The 22372-nt window shown below is 48.0% G+C and overlaps 1 long non-coding RNA gene across 1 annotated transcript in view; it reads right to left on the bottom strand.

The window, feature by feature from the left end:
• Nucleotides 1–22372, bottom strand: part of LOC309346403 — a 308888-nt gene that overhangs the window by 168940 nt on the left and 117576 nt on the right. Inside the window, exon 3 of the long non-coding RNA XR_014158613.1 lies at nt 17114–17225. This is a non-coding gene — a long non-coding RNA (uncharacterized lncRNA). The remainder of the gene's footprint in view (nt 1–17113; nt 17226–22372) is intronic.

Below are 22372 nucleotides of genomic sequence, written 5' to 3'. Positions count from 1 at the left end.
GCAAACTAGCAGCTGGAACCTTGTCAGGAGATAGGAGGCAGATATTACCTTGGAAGGCAAGAGCTTGCTAATGAAGGGGAGTTAAAATAGCTCAAGGAAGACACAGGGCAACAAGAGAATAAATGCCTTTAAAAGAAGCTTGCAAGATTTAAGATTGCTCGGAAGAGACCAAAAGGACAGAATGTACCCCCAAAGCTAATAGGGAGACCCCAACACGGAAAGAAGAGAATAGTAAGTGACTGCTCTTTAGGAAATCCTTGCAACCTAGGTCACATTCACCCAGGAAGCGAGAAAACTGGCCCACTCCGGAGAATGGAAGACCCTTTGAAGATAAGAAAGCAGCGCTGTAGAATTGCATCCTGTGTCATAAATGATGTCAGAGCAGCAGTTTTCATTGCTCCTACGTCATGAGGGGCTTGCCTTTCGAAATGGGTCCAAGGTCTGGCCTGAAGTGCATACATCGCTTCAGTCTCTCGAGAATGGAGACTAGTTGCAACTAATCAAGAGCGGCTTTCCCTCAAATCCTTGGTCATTTTGATTGGCTAAGAAATTCGTGCTTCAATTCCGTCTTCCCCCAGACCTCTGGGAGATTGGCAGCTGATGGAAGCTGTCGTGCAGTGGTTGTCATGCAGCGGTGAGACTTGACTTGAGAAAATAAACTTGCTCCTAAACAGCACAGCCAAAAAGCATACACAGAGTGCTCAGAGTGGCTCCTTACAGATTAACTACGGTCCTGGAGCCACTCTGCCTTAGTTTACACAGCAGCAGCAGCAACAACAGCAGCAGCAGCCCAATTCCACAGACTTCTTCTGGCTGAGACACCCTCAGGCCCACAGAGCACCTGGCGACTATTTCGAGGGATGTTTAAAACAGAAATTTGAATGTTGTTTTTCTCCTGTCCTTGTTTATCTCCTGTCTGGCAGGTTACTTGATTGGATTTCCAGGGGAGCCCGGCCAGTCTTTTTTAATGATAAATACTTAGTACCTGGGCCAGGTCACAGGCTCACCCTATTCAAACACAGACATACCCTTAAGACAGGATTTGTGAAGGAAAAGACATTGGGGAGGCTTTTCCATTTTCCTTTGACGTTGCAGAGAAAACATTTGGTCAGTTTGGGACAGTTTGGGAATCAAAATGGTTCCAGGTCAGTCTTCCTGTGCTGATCTATGTACGTGCTTGGTTGGTACACTTATGAACATTTAACATATATCTAAGACCTCAAAATTCCTATCACAGGGAGGAGTCCCATGTCTCAGGGACGCAGCATTTGACTGCTAACAGTTAGGCTGGAAAGATTTGTGCAGGCCTTGCCAGGCCTTCTAGGCCTTCCTGCTTCTGCTGACCAGAAGCTTGGTCTCAGGACAGGGGTGTCATGGACTGTCTGGATGCAGAGAATTGGGGGGAGGCCCAAGCTGGGGAACCCCCAGGGGAAGAAGGCTCTTAGAAGCAAAGAAAAGCCCTCAACGACTAGGACCCAAATGATTCCACCTCCCTCACGGAGAATCTCTGGTGGTTCCCAGCACCCCTGAGTTTCATCTAGTCTTCACTAGGGATGTACCCTTTAGTGTGACAAGCCAAGCCCTGTGGAACTCCCTGCTACTAGACGTTTGCGGGCACACACGCTAAACCCTGTCTGTGGTGCCTACCCCTTTTCCCAAATGATAAGACAAGAGACCAGAGTATGGGTTCAAATTGGCCATAACTTGATTGAGCTTCAGAAGTGGGGAACTTGGCACAGGCCTTGGCAGGCAACCCTCTCAGCCCACCTGGCTGAGGATATGCAGGCAGTTGAGGCCCAGTGAGAGGGGACTGCAAAGCGCAAACTTACACAGCATGCCCTTCCACTGACCTCGTCTGGGGAGTTTGACCTACATGCCGCCACTCTAGGGCCAGGGACTCCCGGTTTTGCTCTTCAATGGGCCCTGCAAGCATGACTGCATCCCCCCCCCAACTTGATGTTAGACTGAAGGCTACCTTGCCAAGGCCTAGAACCGCCACTCGAGGCCCTAAGGGGCCTCGCCGCCAAGTCCCACAACCGAGGACCAATCAAACCCCGCAATCTATCCAGTCCCCAAGGGCTCGTCGCAAGTCGTGGAGCCAGAAGTCATTGCCCAGTGGGGTCAGGTGCACCCCGTCCCCCCGGAATAGGTCAACTCTATCTGCTGTGATGGTGGGATGTGGAATAGAGAACCCACCAATTTGGCGCATGGTGTTGCGCGTGGCCCTGCTAATTTTACTCACTGCATAATTGAGGCGAGAGGGATTGGAAGCCCCCCTCCAGTGAAGACGGAGTAGGAGATTGGACCAGCCGATGGTCATTGATCGGTACAAGGCATGCAGGATTTTAAAATCTGCCCTTGCACCAAGGGCAAGGGCAATGCCTTTTTGCTCCACTAGATCATTCTCCTCCGGGTTGGCGCCTCCGGCAATGGCGGAGCTCCTCCGATCGGGAGGAACTTGCTCCGTGGAAATCAGGGTCTGAACCGCCGCGGCGAAGGCGGAGACCCACTGAAATCACAGGCGGAAGAAGCTTGTGAACCTGGGATTTGGCTGGCACCTTTTGCGCCTCCCCTACTCGCGGGAAAACCCTGTTTTGGGGATCCGGAGTGACATGGGGTGAGCGGCGCGGTGCTTTGAATCGACTGCTTCTTTCACGGAGTGAAGCCGCATTGCTGTTGCCGAGAGCGCTGACTTTTTCCTGTGGACAATTGGACTTTAAACAACAACCCGTGATTAGAATGGAAAATTGGATCTTTAAATATATTAATTTGGCACCGAAACAGGAAGGTTTTATTTTTTTAAAAAAATAAAATTTTATTAGAGTTTTAAAGGTTACAGAAAAAAAGGAAAAAAATGCAAATAACAGTCAAAAAAGAAAAAGAAAAAACAATACATACAAAAAAATCACCAAAAAAAAAACAGAAAAAGAAAAAAGTATAAAAAACGAGTCAAACCTATACATCACTAATTTACATTCACTTACTTCCTTGACCTCCTCTCACCTCCCATTTTTGTATTCTAATTCACATAGATATTTCAGCAAATCCTTCCAACCTTGTTTTTATCTTATTACTTTGTCTTAATATACTATAATTTTGCGTTCTCTCTTTCACCAATTCATTTTTACTTAATCCTTTATATCTTTTCTGCTAAAACCACATTTTCTTTTCCCAACATCTTTCTAACAATCCTTAATTTTACAATATTTCTGAAGGTAAACTTTAAATTTTTTCCAATCTTCTTCCACCAACTCTTCTCCTTGGTCTAGGATTCTGCCAGTCATCTCAGTCAGTTCCATGTAGTCCATCACCTTCATCTGCCATTTTTCCCGGGTGGGTACATCTTGTGTTTTCCAATACTTTGCGATGAGTATTCTTGCTGCTGTTGTGGCGTACATAAAAAAAGTTCTATCCTCTTTTCGCACCAATTGGCCGACCATGCCCAAGAGAAAGGCCTCTGGTTTCTTCTGGAAGGTATATTTAAATACCTTTTTCATTTCATTATAGATCATCTCCCAGAAGGTCTTAATCTTTGGGCATGTCCACCAAAGGTGAAAGAATGTACCTTCAATCTCTTTACATTTCCAACATTTATTATCGGGCAAATGGTAAATTTTTGCAAGCTTGACTGGTGTCTGTCAGTATATGGAAGCATCACCGCTGCAGACAGCCAGTTTGTTGACACAACATGATGCCTTATCTCTGGGAAAGAATTTCCCAGGACGTTCACAGGCTGGATAAGTCTTTGTGAAGAGTGCAACTTAAAACCTTCCGAGTGCGCATGTACAGGAAGTTTGTCAGACTTGCTGGAGGAACTGAACTGAAAGGACGTGTTTTTCTCTAGTGCTGTAATGTCAGAAATAAACATCATGTAAATAGATTTATGACTTATTTTATTTCCCCTGCGGAAGCAGGAGGGGTTGTGCATTTTGCCCATGCTTGAGAAAATGTCACCTATCAAAATCTCCCTGGTCTGTCTGGATATCAGCCAGAGGAGGTTACCGGTAAGCAAGCTCCGAGGACAGTGAGAGGGGCCAGCCTCTATGGAGGGGGCTTGCAAACCAACACTGTCAAGTACCACCTGTAAATCATTTTCATTAAATTCTCTCTTAAGGCATTACATGCCATAAACTTGATACCTGTGGTCCATAACTGATCCCAGTCAGCCATCATATTATTATGTCCAACGTCTTGTGCCCATTTGATCATAACAGATTTAACCATTTCATCCTGTGTATTCCATTTCAACAGCAAGTTATACATTCTTGACAAGTTCTTAGTTTTAGGATCTAACAATTCTGTTCCCATTTTTTTTTTCCACCTGAAAACCAATTTTCTTATCCAAATTGTAAACCTCCATTATTTGATAATAATGAAGCCAGTCTCGTACTTTGTTTTTTAATTTGTCAAAACTCTGCAGTTTTAATCTGTCTCCTTGTTCCAAAATTTCCCAATATTTCGGCCAATTTGCCTCCACATTGAGTTTTTTCAGAGCCTTAGCTTCCATTGGTGACAACCACCTTGGAGTTTTATTTTCAAGCAAATCTTTATATCTTATCCAGACATTAAACAGTGCTCTCCTGACAACATGGTTTTTAAATGCTTTATGTGCTTTGACCTTGTCATACCACAAATATGCATGCTACCCAAATACATTGTTAAAACCTTCCAAGTCCAAAATGTCTGTGTTTTCCAGAAGCAGCCATTCTTTCAGCCAACAAAATGCGGCTGATTCATAACAAAGTTTAAGGTCTGGCAAGGCAAATCCCCCTCTTTCTTTAGCATCAGTTAAAATCTTAAATTTTATTCGAGGCTTCTTGCCCTGCCAGATAAATCTAGAAATATCTCTCTGCCACTTCTTGAAACAGTCCACCTTGTCCAAAATTTGCAATGTTTGAAACAAATACAACATCCTTGGCAATACATTCATCTTTATCGCGGCAATTCGGCCTAGCAATGATAACTTCAAATTTGACCATATTTCTAAATCCTTTTTCACTTCCATCCAACATTTTTCATAGTTATCTTTAAATAAATTCACATTCTTAGCAGTCATGTTAACCCCCAGGTATTTCACTTTCTTAACCAATGTTAGTCCTGTCTCCTTCTGAAACCTCTCTTACTCAATCCCTGTTAAGTTCTTCTCTAACACCTTAGTTTCCAATTTATTCAACTTAAATCCCGCAACCTGACCAAATTCTTGGATTAATTGCAATACTCTTTTAGTACTGGATTCTGGCTCCTGTAATGTCAAGACTAAATCATCGGCAAATGCTTTCAATTTATACTGTTTAGCTCCGACTTGTATACCTTTAACCAATTGGTCCCTTCTAATCATATTGAGCAAAACCTCCAGGACCGATATAAAATGCAACAGGGATATTGGGCACCCCTGTCGTGTTCCTTTCTCAATCTTAAATTCTTCTGTAACTACGTTATTCACAATTAATTTAGCTTTTTGTTCTGAATAAATTGCACCTATACCGTTTTCAAAACCTTGGCCTACCCCCATTCCCTGTAAAATTTTCTTCATGAAACTCCAAGAAATGTTGTCAAAGGCTTTCTCCGCATCCACAAATATCAAAACTGCTTTAGTGTTAATATTCACTTGTAATTTTTCTAAAATATTAATTATATTCCTTGTATTATCTGACAAGTGTCTCCCCGGGAGAAAGCCCGCCTGATCTTTATGGATTTCTTCTACCAATACCTTTTAAAATCTTTTAGCCATAATTTCAGCAAAAATTTTGTAATCCACATTGAGCAAAGATATGGGATGGTAGTTCTTAAGCTGTGTCTTCTCCAACTCTACTTTTGGTATAAGTGTAATATAGGCTTCTTTCCACGACTCTGGTGCCTTTCCCCCCTCCAGTATTTCATTGCAAACTTCCTTCAAAGGCTGTACTAGCCATTCTTTCAAAGATCTATAATATCTTGAAGTCAAGCCGTCCGGCCCTGGAGATTTGCCCAATTTCATATTCTGAATAGCTCCTTCCACCTCTTGATCTGTTATTTTATAATTCAGCATTAACTTGTTCTCTTGAGAGATTTTTTGTAGTCCATTTATTTTCAGAAATCGGTCAATATCCATTTCTTTCTGGGTCTCCTGTGTATATAACTGTTTAAAATATTTCTGAAAGCACTTCCTGATCTCCACAGGATTCTGTATATTCTTTCCTCCCACTTCCAAATTGGTAATAGTATTAAGTTTTTGTCTTTTTTTCATTTGCCAAGCCAGCAGTTTCCCGCATTTGTTAGCCAATTCAATTGTCTTTTGTCTCATCTGTTTAATCTTCCATTCTATTTCCCGATTCATCAATTTCATATATTCTACTTGATATAACTTTATCTCCTTCAGGATCTCCTGCAATTTTGGTTTAACTCTCAGTCTCTTTTCTCCTTCCTTTATTTTCTCCATTTTTTTCCTTTTTTCATTTTGAGCTCTCTTCTTGGTTTCATTCTGTTGTATCAAGAACCCTCTCTGTTTTACTTGCATCCCAAATTACTCTTTTTTCAACAGTGGTATTCATATTTATCTCGAAATAGTCTCTCAAGTTTTTTAGGGCCTTTTTAGTCACTTCCTCATTCCTAAACAAAGAGTCATTCATCCTCCATCTAAAGGAACCAATTGGTGTTAGTTTCATTTCCATCTTTACAGCATTATGATCGGAGCAAGTTTTAGGGCAAATTTCCGCTTTTTTAATCTTCGGGGCCAGCCCCCTAGTTACCCAAATTTGGTCAATTCTTGTCCATGTCATTTTGGCTTCAGAGAAGAAAGTTCCTTCTCTTCCCAAGGGGTTCTTAGTTCTCCAAATATCAACCAAGTCCATATTGTCAGCCATATCAAAGAACGTCTTTGGTAATCTGCCATCTTTTGTAACCACCTGTCTCTGGGCTTTATCCATATTAGTAGACACCACTCCATTCATGTCTCCCATCAAAATCATGTTATAATCCAAATAGTCCATCAGAGTTTCATGTAGCTTCTTTAAAAATTCCGATTCCCCCTCATTTGGTGCATAAATACCTACTATCAAAAACTTCTCTCCTTGTGATTGAATTTCAATTGCAACAAATCTTCCTTGGTCATCTTTAAATAAGAATTTCGGTGACAGGCTCTCCTTTGCATAGAGTACTACTCCTCTTTTCTTAACTTTGTCTGATGATATAAATTCATGTCCTAATCTTTTATTACTCAAAATCTTCCGATGCAGCCTTGTCACATGCGTTTCTTGTAAACAAATCAAGTCCAATTGTTCTTTTTTTAATAAATAAAAGACTCTCCGTCTCTTTTCCGGGGAGTTAAGTCCATTCACATTCTACTCTGCTTTTCCTCCAGCAGCACCCAGTAGTTTGTCTATATTAATCGGTAGTGTTGGTTTCCCTCTTTTTGGTGAACTCTTGTCCAAAGCTTCTGGCTCTTTTCCAAGTCCTTTCTGCAGGTCTTCTTCGTGATTTCCCAAAAACTTGTCTTTTTCCTCCACTGATCTTATTTTTATCTTTCTTCCTTTGTAGCTAAAAGATAGGCCTTGGGGGAATTCCCACCTGAAAATAATTTTATTCTTTCTCAGAAGGGCAACCAGATCTCCAAAATTGGATCTAAGATCCAAAAGATGTTTCGGTATGTCTTTGAAAATTTCCACTCTTGATTGCAGAATTATCAAAGGATTCTGGAAATGCAACCCCAAAATTTTGTCTCTCTCTTCTTTAGATCGAAGGGTAATCAGACAATCCCTTATTTTAATCTTCTTTCCTCCTTTTCCAAGTCTGAAAGCCCTCACAATTTTAAATTCTTCTTGTTTCAATTCCGACTTCCAAAACTCTGCAAATTCTTGTGTCAAAAAATCTATCAGGGTGCCCTTCTCCAATTCAGGTACAGCTCTAATCCTTAGGTTCGTCTGTTTTTCCTTCAATTCAATCATAGACAGCATCAGTTTATGGTCTTCAATTTGTTTCTGTAGATCTGGAACCTTCTCTGTTTCCAGTTGCGTTACCTTAAATTCCATGGCAGCAGTTTTTTCCTGAGTCAAGGTGGATTCCTGCAATAATTTCTGAATAGAGTCCCACGTTCACAGGCTTCACCCGCCTGTGATTCCTGCAGGGTCCCCACTTTGCCGTAGCGGTAAGACCCGATTTCCCCGGAGCCGGTCCCCTCCAAATCAGAAAAGATCCGCCATTAGCTGATGGTGCTAACCCGGAAGTCGAAACGGGAAGGTTTTAAACAGGAAGTCCGCCTTCCTCTTTTGTAAATAGATTGGAGCAAAGATGTTACAAGCTAAAGTCTCGGAAAGCCTTTGGCAAAGGATTAAATTTCCATCAGTTAAAATTATCAAACCCCCCCCTTGGAAGCAGGAGAAGAGGGGGGAAATTTTGGACCTAGCGATAATGAAATGATGCAATTTTGAATTTATATCTTTTTTGTTCTTTCTGTTTTTTCTTTGTTTTTGTTTTTTCTTATTATTATGTTATTTTGTTGATGTTTCTAACTTTTTGTATTTTTAAAAATCTGAATAAATATCGCTTTAAAAAACAAAAACAAAAGGAGGGACATTTTGGGAGAGTCCATTGACTGTGAACAGAACGTATTTGACAGTTAGCTAAATAAGAGAAAGATACTGTTTCCATTGTCCTCTTCTGCGTTTAAAAAGGAGGAAAAGTAACTGAAAATTGAAACTATCTTTATTGCTTGAGTTGTGCTTGAAAGGATTGATACAAGTGGAGACTGTTTCCCTCTAGAGGGAGCTTTTGAAACTGTTACAGCAGTGTAACTGGGGAATCTCCAGCTGCGAGATAAGAAATTGTGAGAACCAGGGATTGACCTTGGATCATTTAATAATGTTGACAGGAGAAGCCATTGTGACTGCATTATGTAAGATAAGCTATTCGCTGGAACAGCTTCATAAGAAGTTAAATGATATGACCACTAAAACTGACAACTTGGGACAAAAAGCGATTAATTTGAGACAAAAAGTGAGCACCAACACAGAAATTACCCAGGACTTGGTACAGGAATCTACTTTGGCAGGACAAACTGTGGAGGAGAAGGAGAAAGCTGTTGTTGTCAAACCTAAAGTAACACAAGTGGGATCCTCAGCCTTACAGAAGCAAATTGAGCACAATAAGTTGAGGCCTTTTATGATTGAATCTAGAAAAAGTCAGATTTTGAGGATCGGAGACCAACTTGGATTGGAGAAGGGAAGCTGGAAAGATCCCTCTATGCAGGGATCAACAGACTTTTGGGATATGGACTTGGGTCAGGAGGAGATTGAAGTTCTGGGGGCCTTTGGATTTGGAGGAAGCTTGAAACATGTCCTGAAATGCTTTATGGATCTTAACTTTAATTATGGAAATTTGGCTGACCTGTCGAGAAGGAATAAAAGCATTGTTAGGATGGAGTCTCCCCGAGACCTGCTCTTTAGCATTAAAGAATATGAAGAAGACCTGCAGAAGGGACTAGGAAAAGAGTTAAGAGCCTCGGACATAAGATCTCCAGGTTGATGGACTATATGGAATTGACGGAAAGGACTGGCAGAATCCGAGACCAGGGAGAAGAGATGGTGGAAGAAGATTGGAAAATTTAAAGTTTATTTATAGAAATACTGTAAAATTAATGAGTGATAGAAAAATGTTGGAATGAAATTTTATGGCCTTAGCAGAAATGTTATAAGGAGTTAAGCATATACAAGTATTCTAGTCTTAATGGAAAATAAGGTTAAAAACATGTTAAGATATTTATAGTATTACAGAAAATAGAGAAAGATGGAAAGGATTTGCTGAAACAATTAATAGAAGTGGAATACAAAAATGGAGGTCAGAAGAGGTCGATGAAACAAGGGAATGAAAAACAGTATGGGAAAGGTGTGATGTATGTGTTTTTAAATTGTTTTTGTCTTTATTTTGTTTAGGGTTAGGGTTAGGGATAGGGTTATGTTTAGTTTAATGTGTTTAGTTAGGTTGTGTATGGTATTGTTTATATTTTGTATTGTATTGTTTTTTTCTTTTGTTTTTTTTTTCTTTTTTCCTATTTTGTAAGCTTTAAAAGTAATAAATATCATTGGGGGGGGGAAGCGTACCTTGGGGTGGATGTTAAGGTTATGGCCACGATTTTGAGACTGTGCATAATCCGCTGCCCAGTGGACAATGCTGTGGCCTATAACCCAGATCTTCATGGTGGGCAAACCTGTAAGACAATTAAATTGCAAGTGATAAGGAGGAGGAGCCGGGACGAATGTGACTTTTGTAGGCTGTTGAGCGCCAGCACCCCAGTGTCTTGATGTGTGCGGGGTCTCAACCCTGTATCGCCGCTGAAGTAGCAGCCCCGATACGGAACGAGTGCCCAGAATATTCCTGGGGACTAACACCGCAAGCAGATAAGGCTTTGCGTAAGAACAGCAAAAGAGGCTTGAGCCCAGGAGTCAGCCTCTTTTCTTTTGGCCTTAGGCCAGCCCCTGGCCAGCCGTCCATTGTCCTCCCTGGCCGAGGGCGGGTCAAAGGCCAGCTCAAGCAGGTGGGTGGCACCCGCCCAGGTGAGCCTTGCTAGGGTGCCGCAAACCCTGCCCACCTGTGGGGAAGGGAGGGCGGATATTGTCAAGGAGCAGCCCTCCCTTCCTTCAGAGATCTTTGGAAAGCTTTGTTGATTTGCTGAAACAGGCATCATGATTTTAACCAATGAGTATTGCTTGATATTCATTGACATTTTCATGGATCTTTTGTTGATTCTCCCTTCTTCATCTTCCCACTTGTTATATTGCTACAAAGGGACACGGGTGGCGCTGTGGGTTAAACCACAGAGCCTAGGACTTGCCGATCAGAAGGTCAGCTTCACCTGGAAACCCTGATTCCCCTCCTCTGCTACTGTTCTACATTAAGAACACAAGAAGAGGCTGCTGGATCAGGCCCATGGCCCATGGAAGATGCCCTCAGAATATTGCTGCTCTACGATAGAGGGGATTTGGGTTTCCAGGTGAAGCTTGGCAGAACTGAATGGAGCATTTTCCAAAACCTTGCCCCAGCCTTTTGCCTCGCAGCCATGCTCAGCTCCATGCCCCTCTGTCTATGGAGCGCAACCTTCTTCCACTTCAATCAGGCCTTATGGTTGCTTAAGAACAGAAGGAAAGGCTGTGCTGGGTCAGGCCAATGGCCCATCTAGTCCAGCCTCCTGTTATCACAGTGACCAACCGGATGGCTGTGGGAAACCAGCAAGCAGCACCCGAGCACATGAGCCCTCCCCGCTCCTGAGGTTTCCAGCAACTGGGATTCAGAAGCATGGAGGCAGAGCAAAGCATTTCGCATGCGCAGAGGTATTTGTCTGCTTGCACATGTGAGGAAACGCTTGTATCAGGTGGTCCGCCAGAAACAAAAGGGTCTCCTTGTGCTCAGGTCAGGAGCAAATACAAGGAGCAGGTGTGGCAACAAGAGAGCACTCAACAAAATACCCCCCCCCACAAAACTGGCTGACTGACCGAACCCAAAGGGTGCTCATCAATGGTTCCTCATCATCCTAGAGAAGAGTGACTAGTGGGGTGCCACAGGGTTCTGTCTTGGGCCCGGTCTTATTCAACATCTTTATCAACGACTTGGATGATGGACTCAAGGGCATCCTGATAAAATTTGCAGATGGCACCAAACTGGGAGGGGTGGCTAACACCCCAGAGGACAGGATCACACTTCAAAACGACCTTGACAAATTAGAGAACTGGGCCAAAAGAAACAAGATGAATTTTAACAGGGAGAAATGTAAAGTATTGCACTTGGGCAAAAAAAATGAGAGACACAAATACAAGATGGGTGACACCTGGCTTGAGAGCAGTACATGTGAAAAGGATCTACGAGTCTTGGTTGACCACAAACTTGACATGAGCCAACAGTGTGACGCGGCAGCTAAAAAAGCCAATGCAATTCTGGGCTGGCGCCTCCTTCTGTGAATCTTCCGATTCGCTGGAGAGGCTCATGGAATCCCTCGGCCCACTGTCATCTTCTCCTACGCTCCCCTCGGATTCTTCCCCTTCGCTCTCCATCTCCTCTCTTCCCTGTGCCTCTGCTCCTGAGCCCCTGACATCCATCCCCCCCTCGAAGCCCCCCTTTCCCCCCCTCCCCCTCTTCTGGTGTGGGTTCTGGGTGCTCCAGTGTTGTGGGGGTGAGTGCAGGATACAGTTCTTCCCCCGTGGTGTGCAGCCAGCCGGTTAGATCCGGCCAGTCCTCAATGGGCTCGTCGACGTCGATCTCCTCAGCCTCCATCTCTCTGCAGGTGTGTTCGAACCCCGGATCCTCCCCCAACACGTCCATGACCCCCTCTCCCCCTGTCGCCTGGGGTGACGCTGCGTGCGAGGGCCCGCTCGGCAGTTCTCTGCGCCACCCCACCTCAGGTTGATCTTCCCACCAATAAGAGCCGCCTGTACCAAACCCTGAGAGTGATCCCTCTGGGGAGCTAGTCTCCGGCGCCGTGTCCTCAGCTGAAGAGAAACCCTGGAACGTGCTGGCTGAAAGTGTGGGTGTGAAAAGATATTCGTCGAAATAATCTGCCGGCATGGGCCTGTGTGGGAAAAGTGCGTGGAACTCGTCTTTGAGGTAGTGCTCCTCCACCTCATAGTACGGTACCCAGCTGTTGGCGCTGGCCAGGGTACCTTCCCTGGCGAGGAGATATTCAACCCCCTCTGCCCCCCATCTCGAGTCCAAAATCTCTGTGACCTCGTTGAGCGGCTCCGCCCTCGGCGACCCCCCCTTCGTGGGTGCGTCTCTGAGCGGGCTTGGAGTTTTCCCTGGCGCCTGGAACCTGTGAGGTGCCTTGTAGGGCGTGAGCACCGATCTATGAAAGACCGGGTGCATTCTGGATCCCTCCGGGAGTGTCAACCGGAAGGCCACTGGGTTGATCTGTGCCTCGACCTGGTAAGGGCCTAGCTGCTTGTGTCCGAGCTTCTTTTTAGCTAACGATCTGGCCTGCACTGCCTGGGCTGCTAACCATACCCAGTCCCCCACCCGGATGTCCTCCCCAACTCTCCTGTGTCGGTCTGCCTGCATTTTGTAAGCGTGTTTTGCTAGCTCTAACTGCCTTTGGAGCTGTTCGTGGACCTCCTGTAACTCCGCTGCCAAGGCCTCTGCTCCCTGCGGCTCCCCCTCCCCCACTTTCTCTAACCCTGGGAAGGTTCTGGGATGCCGCCCATTGTTGGCGAAAAACGGTGTCACCCCCGTGGACACGTGCTTCGTGTTGTTGTAGGCAAACTCGGCCAGCGGTAGGTAGTCCACCCAGGTCGAGGGCTGTTGGTTCGCGTAGCATCTCAGGTACTGCTGCATGATGGCGTTGACCCTCTCCGCTTGTCCGTTGGTCTGCGGGTGTCTTGCCGACGCTAGGTTGACCTTGACGTTCAGGATGCCCATCAGCTTCTGCCAGAAACTCGAGATGAACTGGCGCCCCCGGTCGGACAGGATAGACCGCGGTAGGCCGTGCACCTTGAACACGTGGTCTATGAACAGCTTGGCTGTCTGTTCCGCTGTGGCCACCTTCGCGCAAGGAATGAAGTGGGCCATCTTGGTGAACAAGTCTACTACCACGAGTACTGCTGTTTTGCCCCGCAAGCTGGGCAGATCCGTGACAAAGTCCAGGGCCACCCTCTCCCACGGTTCGAGCGGCGTCTGTAGCGGTTCCAACAGTCCCGCCGGCGGCCTGTGTACTGGCTTGGCCCTTTGGCATGCGTCGCACCTCGTGACGTAATCCGTGACTTCCCCCCTCATCTTGGGCCACCAAAAGTCTCTGGCTACTAATTCCACCATCTTGTCTTTGCCGAAGTGCCCAGCGCTGGGCGCGTCGTGTAACTGCTGCAGTACTTTCGCGCGGAGGTCGTCTCCCGGCACGTAGAGGGCCCCTTTGCGGATGAGCAGTCCGTCGCGTATCTGGAACTCGTCGTCCTTCGCTGTGCCGCTTCGCACCTCCTCCATCTTGGATCGTGCGAAGGAGTCTGTCTGCAGCGCGCCACGTACCGCGTCCAGGTCCACGGTGGCTGAGGCGCATGCCCATGCTTTCGGTGCAAAAATGTGCTTGGCCGCCGCCGGTGCCTCTTCCTCGAGATACTGCGGCTTCCTGGATAGCGCATCCGCCATGATGTTGTTGTCTCCTGGGATGTATTCTATCCTGAAGTCAAAATCCGCAAAGAACTCCGCCCAGCGCATGTGTCTCTGGTTCAGGAACCGCGCCGTGCACCAGTGCTCCAGGTTCTTATGGTCCGTGTGGACCTGCACTGTGTGTTTGGCTCCGACGAGGAAGTGCCGCCACGCCTTGAAGGCTGCATGGATGGCCAGCAACTCCCTGTCCCAGATGGTGTAGTTCTGCTCCGACTTGCTGAGTTTCCTGGAGTAGAAAGCACACAGCCTCCAGTCCCCTTGCGGGTCTTGCTGCAACAGGACTGCCCCCACGGCTCTATCTGAGGCGTCTGTTTCAACCCTCATGGGTTTGCTGGGGTTTACGTGCAGCAGCTGCTCTTCGGACGCGAAGAGACGCTTGAGCGTCTGAAAGGACCGCTCCGCCTGCTCCGTCCAGATGAACTTCTTCTTCTTGGAGCTGAGGGTGTCGGTGATGGCCGCCGTTTGCATGGCGAATCCCTTGATAAACTTGCGATAAAAGTTGGCAAAGCCGACGAATTTCTGGACCTCCTTTCGATTGCGAGGGCTCTTCCAGTCCAACACCGAGCGGACCTTGGCGCTGTCCATGGCAAGTCCCTTGTCGGATAGCTTGTAGCCCAGGAAATCCACCTCCGTCATGTCGAACTGGCACTTCTCCAGTTTGGTGTAAAGTCTGTGCTCCCGTAGTCTCTGCAGAACGTCTTTGACGTCCCTCTCGTGAGCCTCCTGCGATTCCGAGAAGATCAGGATGTCGTCCAGGAAGCAGACACACTTCTTGTAGAGGAGTCCCGCTAAGACGTGGTGCATGAAGGCTTGAAAACAGTGGGAGCCATTTTGTAAGCCAAACGGCATAACTCTATATTCATAAGTGCCTAGGGGCGTAAACATGGCCGTTTTCCACTCGTCACCCTCCCGCATGCGTAAAAGATTGTACGCCCCTCGTAGATCCAACTTGGTGAAGATGCGTCCCTTCCTCACCGTCGCGAGCAGGTCGTCGATCTTGGGCATGGGGAATGCCGTGGGCTTTGTCCTCGAATTTATGACCCGGTAATCAATTACCAGCCTCTTTTGGGGCGTGTCTTTTTTCTTCACGAAGAACACAGGACTGCCCCCCACTGCTTTTGGTTCTCGGATGAATCCCCACTTCAAGTTGTGATCTATGAACTCCCTGAGTTCCTGCAGTTCATCCTCAGACATGGAATACAGTTTCCCCGTCGGCAGCGTCACCCCCGGCAGGAGGTCAATCTTGCAGTCGTAGGGCCTGTGGGGAGGCAGCTTGTCCGCTTCCTTCTCGCAGAAGACCTCCAAAAACTCTTTGTACTTGTTGGGTACCGCTTGCAACGTGCCTAAGTGTAGCTGCGGTTCATCCTCTTGCCCCTCGTCTTCCTGGCTAGTCAGGATGCAGTGTTCTGCGCAGTAGGAGGAGCAGAAGGTCAATTGACGCTGGTACCATGCCAATGCCGGGCTGTGCCTGTGCAGCCAACTCATGCCCAATACTATGGGCGTGTCTGACAGGTGGGTGACATTGAAGCTGATGACTTCCCGGTGATTTCCAATTTGCATCACCATTGGGGGTGTTTGCTGTACCACCTGTCCTCCCAGCAATTCTCTTCCATCGACCGTGACTACTTTCAGGGGCATCGTGGCTGGCAGGAGCGCTATGCGATGTTGCTTGATGAAATCCACTCCTACAAAGTCTGCATTACTACCAGAGTCAATGGTGATAGGGACTTTCATGGTGAGCCCATTGGGAAGCTGGAGTGATGCGGTGAGCTGCACCACTGGTTTGGGCGGGAGGGGGTCTGTGGGCTGTAAGATCCCTGGGGACTGCTTCACTGACTCGTCTGGCTGGGCCCCAGTGCTTCTGATTCCAGCCAGACTCCGTCGTTTCCCTGCAGTGGTTCTCTCTGCTGAACTGCTTCTTTTACTGTTGCTGAGGCTGCAGTGTGCTTGTGGAGCCTCTGGGGACACTCTTTCGCCATGTGCTGAGCACTGTCGCAGCTGTAACACTTCCTGTTCCCTCTAGGAGGCTTCGCTTTGACTGCTCCCGGTGTTAGGGCTCTGGTTGCTGACTGTGCCTTGGCACCACCTATCTCCATCGGCTCCTCTCCCCCTCCCAGTGGAGGCGTGGATTGAGTGCGCGCTGTGTCCCTGGGAAAGAAAGGAGGTGCTCTCGCTGGCGTGCGTCCCCAACGCCCTTCGTCTTTGCTCCAAGGCCGTTCTTCCAGACGCACCCCAATCGTCAGCGCTCTCTGGACAACTTCTTGAGTGCTCTGGGGTCTCTCCCCCCCTTGCAATTTCGTCTTTCACAGCCCCGTTCAACCCCTCCCAGAACAGGTCCCTGACGGCAGCTGAATCTCTTTCCCATCCCAGCGCGTTGACCAATGCAAAAAAGCGGGAGTGATATTGCCTTACAGTGGCTCTGCCTTGTTTCAATCCATGTATCTCCTTTCTGGCGACATCTACATCTACCGCCGATAAAAAACAAGTATCCATCGCCTTAATGAAGGCATTCGCATTCTGGAGGGCTGGGTCATTATCTCTCCACAGATTGCGCAACCATGCTTTAGCTTCTCCATGGAGATGAGTTAGTATGAAGCCTACTTTCTCCTGCTCATCTCTAAAGTCCTTCTCCAGCAACTGTAGCGCAAAAACCACGTCTGCTCTGAAGTTAGGATACTGCTGCAGACTCCCATCGAAATGAGACACAAGGCTGCCTCCTCTCTTTCCCAGCCCAATCCCCTCTGGTCTGGCTCCCGGTAGCCCCTGTTTAGTCAACATTTCCAACCTGGTTTGCAGATCTCTGCAGGCAGCGGCTGCTTCGTCTTCTCTCTTCCTGGATGCTAGTAGTTCCGCGTTAAGTTGTGTCACTGCTTTTTGCAGGGCTGCCATTTGTTCTTCGGTAGTCATCTTGTCCTGCTTTCGTGAGCTCGCGAAGCACCAATCTTCGCCCCTCGCTGCGTCCACTCACGTTGCGAGGTTTTAGTGAGACGGGACTTACTGTCAGAGCTGCCTCTAGGTCCCAGCTTACAGAGGACCCACGCTAGGCTGTCGTAATGTACAAAAGTCTTTATTGAAGTTCAGTTTCCATTTCAAAGCCGCAGCGCGCAGCCCTACGTCTTAAACCCTAGATTGGCGAAGTCCTGTCTGAGTCTCCTCCCCCCTGACACCAGTTTAAGATCCTAGCCCTGCTCCACCTTTTCCGCTGCTCTCTCCTCCTCTGGGTCCTCCTGCCCGCTGGGGCATTCCCCTTTCTGGACTCTTCCGACGCTGAGTCGCTTAGCTCCTCCCCCTGCCTCCGGCGGGCTTTAGGACCCGGTTCCCAATCCTCATTCTCTGCTGTCCCGCGCTCCTGTACATTTGAACTTGCCTCTTGCGCCAACCCAGTGACCTTTCTCCTAACCGTTACACTACTTCTGTCACTGCTTCCCTCTTCCGGGATACTGGCTGGATCTGACCTCCCCTCCGTTGCCCGACTCTCCGATGGAGGCGTGGTCAGCCCTGCCTCTTCTCTCCCTGGTGGGGAATGCACTGGCCCCGATACTTGAGACTCTTAACCCCCACTCTGCTCTGGTGGGGAAGCTGGTCCTGATTTCCAACTACTGCTCTGGGAGTCCCTGCTGCGCCCTTGCTCCTGGGGCTTTCCCCTTGGGAACCCCCTACCCCTGGCCACTGGCGCCCCCTTCTGTGAATCTTCCGATTCACTGGAGAGGCTCATGGAATCCCTCGGCCCACTGTCATCTTCTCCTACGCTCCCCTCGGATTCTTCCCCTTCGCTCTCCATCTCCTCTCTTCCCTGTGCCCCTGACAGAACCCAAAATGACTTTTTGCTTGGGTTGGGGACGATTCTGGTGCACACTCAAAAAACACCATTAGAATTGAAATGAGCCCACTCATAGCTTAGTCGTCTTCTTTCTATGCATATGGAAGTGAAAAGACAGTGTTTTGTTATTTTGGTCTCATTACATACACTTTGCTACTTTGGGGTCAATGTGCATTTACTCAAAGAAGACGACTTGAAATAAGGGACATCCAAGATTCTTCTTTCTGTGTAGATGGAACCCAAAACAACCGGTTTTGCTTTGTTTAGGGTCATTACACTTTGCTTTGATATGTAGGTGAATGAACACTGAAAGAACAATCAGAGAACAATTAAAGCTTATTCGTTCTCTTTCTATTGAGATGGAACCAAAAGACATGCTTTATTTGGGCTGATAACAAACATTTCACTCTGTGAATGTGCATTCTAACCCCAAAAACAACAATTGGAAATGAGCTTTATCATCTTCTTTTTATTTAGATGGAACCCAAAACTCCTTTTTGCTTTGTTTGGGATAGATTCTGGTGCACACCCAAAAAACACCATGCGAATTGAAAGAAGGCCAATCAAAGCTTATTTGTCTTCTTTCTACGCATATGGAAGCAAAAAGAGGCTGTTTTGTTATTTTGGTCTCATTACATACACTTTGCCTTTTCTGTGTCAATGTGCATTTACACCAAAGAAAACGACTTGAAATAAGCGACATCCAAGATTCTTCTTTCTATGTAGATGGAACCCAAAACAACAGGTTTTGCTTTGTTTAGGCTTATTACACTTTGCTTTGATATGTGGGTGAATGAACACCGAAAGAACAATCAAAGAACAATTAAAGTTTATTCGTTCTCTTTCCATTGAGATGGAACCAAAACTCTTATGCTTTATTTGGGCTGATAACATATTTTTCACTTTGTGATTTTTGGGTGAATGTGCATTCTAACCCCAAAAACAACAATTGGAAATAGGCCCAATCAGAGCTTTATCATCTTCTTTTTATGTAGATGGAACCCAAAACTCCTTTTTGCTTTGTTTGGGATAGATTCTGGTGCACACCCAAAAAACACCATGCGAATTGAAAGAAGGCCAATCAAAGCTTATTCGTCTTCTTTCTACGCATATGGAAGCAAAAAGAGGCTGTTTTGTTATTTTGGTCTCATTACATACACTTTGCCTTTTCTGTGTCAATGTGCATTTACACCAAAGAAAACGACTTGAAATAAGCGACATCCAAGATTCTTCTTTCTATGTAGATGGAACCCAAAACAACAGGTTTTGCTTTGTTTAGACTTATTACACTTCGCTTTGCTATTTGTGGGTGAATGAACAACGAAAGAAAAATCAAAGTTTATTCGTCCTCTTTGCCTTTTCTGTGTCAGAGCTTTATTATCTTCCTCTTATGTAAGATGGAACCCAAAATGGCTTTTTGCTTGGGTTGGGGGCGATTCTGGTGCACACTCAAAAGACACCATGACAATTGAAATGAGCCCAATCTGCTCTGGGAGTCCCTGCTGCCCCCTTGCTCCTGGGGCGTTCCCCTTGGGAACCCCCTACCCCTGGCCACTGGCGCCCCCTTCTGTGAATCTTCCGATTCGCTGGAGAGGCTCATGGAATCCCTCGGACCACTGTCATATCCTACGCTCCCCTCGGATTCCTCCCCCTCGCTCTCCATCTTCTCTCTTCCCTGTGCCTCTGCTCCTGTCTCTGCCTCTTCTGGCTGTCAAAGTCTCGGTGACCTGTGCGGCTGCTGCTGTCCCGTCTGGCTGTCAAAGCCTCAACGACCTGTGCTGCTACCGCAGCCTCTTCTGGCTGTCAAAGCCTCGATGACCTGCCATGGTGACTCTTCTGGCTGTCACAGACTCGACAACCTTTGCTGCTGCCTCTGCTTCTTCTGGCTGTCAAAGCCTCGATGACCTGCGCTGCTGCCTCTGCCTCTTCTGGCTTTCTAAGACTCGACGACATTCGCTGCTGCTTATGCTCCTTCAGGCTGTCAAAGAATCGACAACCAGCGCTGCTGCGACAGCCCATCTGGCTGTCAAACCTTCGACGACCTGTTATGCTGCCTCTGCTGCAGCCCCTTCTGGCTGTCAAAGACTCGACAACCTGCGCTGCTGCCTCTGCCTCTTCTGGCTGTCAAAGCCTCGGTGACCTGTGCTGCTGCCGCTGTCCCGTCTGGCTGTCAAAGCCTTGACCACCTGCACAGCTGCCTCTGCTACTTCTGGGTGTGAAAGCCTCAACGACCTGTGCTGCTGCCTCTGCCTCTTCTGGCTTTCAAAGACTCGACAACCTACGCTGTTGCCTCTGCCTCTTATGGCTGTCAAAGCCTCGGTGACTTGTGCAGCTGCCGCTGTCCCGTCTGGCTGTCAAAGCCTCAATGACCTGCAATGCTGCGTCCGCCTCTTCTGGCTGTCAAAGAATCGACAACTTGTGCTGCTGCCGCAGCCCTTTCTCGCTGTCAAAGCCTCGATGACCTGCGCTACTGCCTCTGCCTCTTCTGGCTGTCGAAGACTCGACAACCTGCGCTCCTGCAACTGCCCCTTCTGGCTGTCAAAGCCTAGACGAACTGTTCTGCTGCCTCTGCCTCTTCTGGCTGTCAAAGCCTCGTCCACCTGCACAGCTGCCTCTGCTTCTTCTGGGTGTGAAAGCCTCAACGACCTGTGCTGCTGCCTCTTTCCCTTTCTGGCTTTCAAAGACTCGACAACCTGCACTGCTGCCTCTGCCTCTACTGGCTGTCAAAGCCTCAACGACCTGTGCTGCTTCCGCTGCCTCTTCTGGCTGTCAAAGCCTCAACGACCTGCACTGCTGCCTCTGCCCCTTCTCGCTGTCAAAGCCTCAACGAGCTGTGCTGCTGCGACTGCCCCTTCTGGCTGTCAAAGCCTCAATGACCTGTGCTGCTGCGACTGCCCCGTCTGGCTATCAAAGCCTCAACAACCTGTGCTGCTGCCGCAGCCCCATCTTGCTGTCAAAGCCTCGATGACCTGCGCTGCTACCGCAGCCCCTTCTGGCTGTCAAAGTATCAACGACCAGCGCTGCTGCCTCTGCCTCTTCTGGCTGTCAAAAACTCGACAACCTGTGCTGCTGCCTCTGCTTCTTCTGGCTGTCAAAGCCTCGACGACCTGTGCTGCTGCCTCTGCCTCTTCTGGCTGTCAAAGCCTCGACGACCTGCGCAGCTGCCTCTGCTTCTTCTGGGTGTCAAAGCCTCGATGACCTGCGCTGCTGCCTCTGCCTCTTCTGGCTGTCAAAGACTCGACAACCTGTGCTGCTGCCTCTGCTTCTTCTGGCTTTAAAAGCCTGCATGACCTGCCGCAGCCACTTCGGGCTGTCAAAGCCTCGATGACCTGCGCTGCTGCCGCAGCCCCTTCTGACTGTCAAAGCATTGATGACCTGCGGTGCTACCTCTGCGTCTTCTTGCTGTCAAAGCCTCGATGACCTGCGCTGCTCCCTCTGCCTCTTCTGGCTGTCGAAGACTCGACAACCTGCGCTCCTGCGACTGCCCCTTCTGGCTGTCAAAGCCTAGACAACCCATCTGGCTGTCAAAGCCTCGATGACCTGCACTGCTGCCTCTGCCTCTTCTGGCTGTCAAAGTATCAACGACCAGCGCTGCTGCCTCTGCCTCTTCTGGCTGTCAAAAACTCGACAACTTGTGCTGCTGCCTCTGCTTCTTCTGGCTGTCAAAGCCTCGACGATCTGTGCTGCTGCTGCTGCCTCTTCTGATTGTCAAAGACTCGACAAACTGCGCTGCTGCGACTGCTACTTCTGGCTGTCAAAGCTTCGGTGACTTGCGCTGCTGCCTCTGCCTCTTCTGGCTGTCAAAAACTCGACAACCTGTGCTGCTGCCTCTGCTTCTTCTGGCTGTCAAAGCCTCGGCGACCTGTGCTGCTGCCTCTGCCTCTTCTGCTTGTCAAAGACTTGACAAGCTGAGCTGCTGCGACTGCCACTTCTGGCTGTCAAAGCCTCGACGACCTGTGCTGCTGCCTCTGCGTCTGCTGGCTGTGAAAGCCTCGACGACCTGCGCAGCTGACTCTGCTTCTTCTGGGTGTCAAAGCCTCGATGACCTGCGATGCTGCCTCTGCCACAGACCATCTGGCTGTCAAAGACTCAACGACCTGTGCTGCTGCCTCTGCCCCTTCTGGCTGTCAAAGCCTCAACGAGCTGTGTTGCTGCGACTGCCCCTTCTGGCTGTCAAAGACTCAACGACATGTGCTGCTGCGACTGCCCCGTCTGGCTATCGAAGCCTCAACAACCTGTGCTGCTGCCTCTGCCTCTTCTGCCTGTCAAAGACTCGACAACCTGTGCTGCTGCCTCTGCTTCTTCTGGCTTTAAAAGCCTGCATGACCTGTGCTGCTGCCGCAGCCCCATCTGGCTGTCAAAGCCTCGATGACCTGCGCTGCTGCCGCAGCCCCTTCTGGCTGTCAAAGCATCGATGACCAGCGCTGCTGCCTCTGC

This window comes from Podarcis erhardii (assembly GCF_964252035.2).
Source record: "Podarcis erhardii genome assembly, chromosome: 7".
In the NCBI taxonomy this organism is placed as follows: domain Eukaryota; kingdom Metazoa; phylum Chordata; class Lepidosauria; order Squamata; family Lacertidae; genus Podarcis; species Podarcis erhardii.
This window is presented reverse-complemented; position numbering and strand designations above follow the sequence as displayed.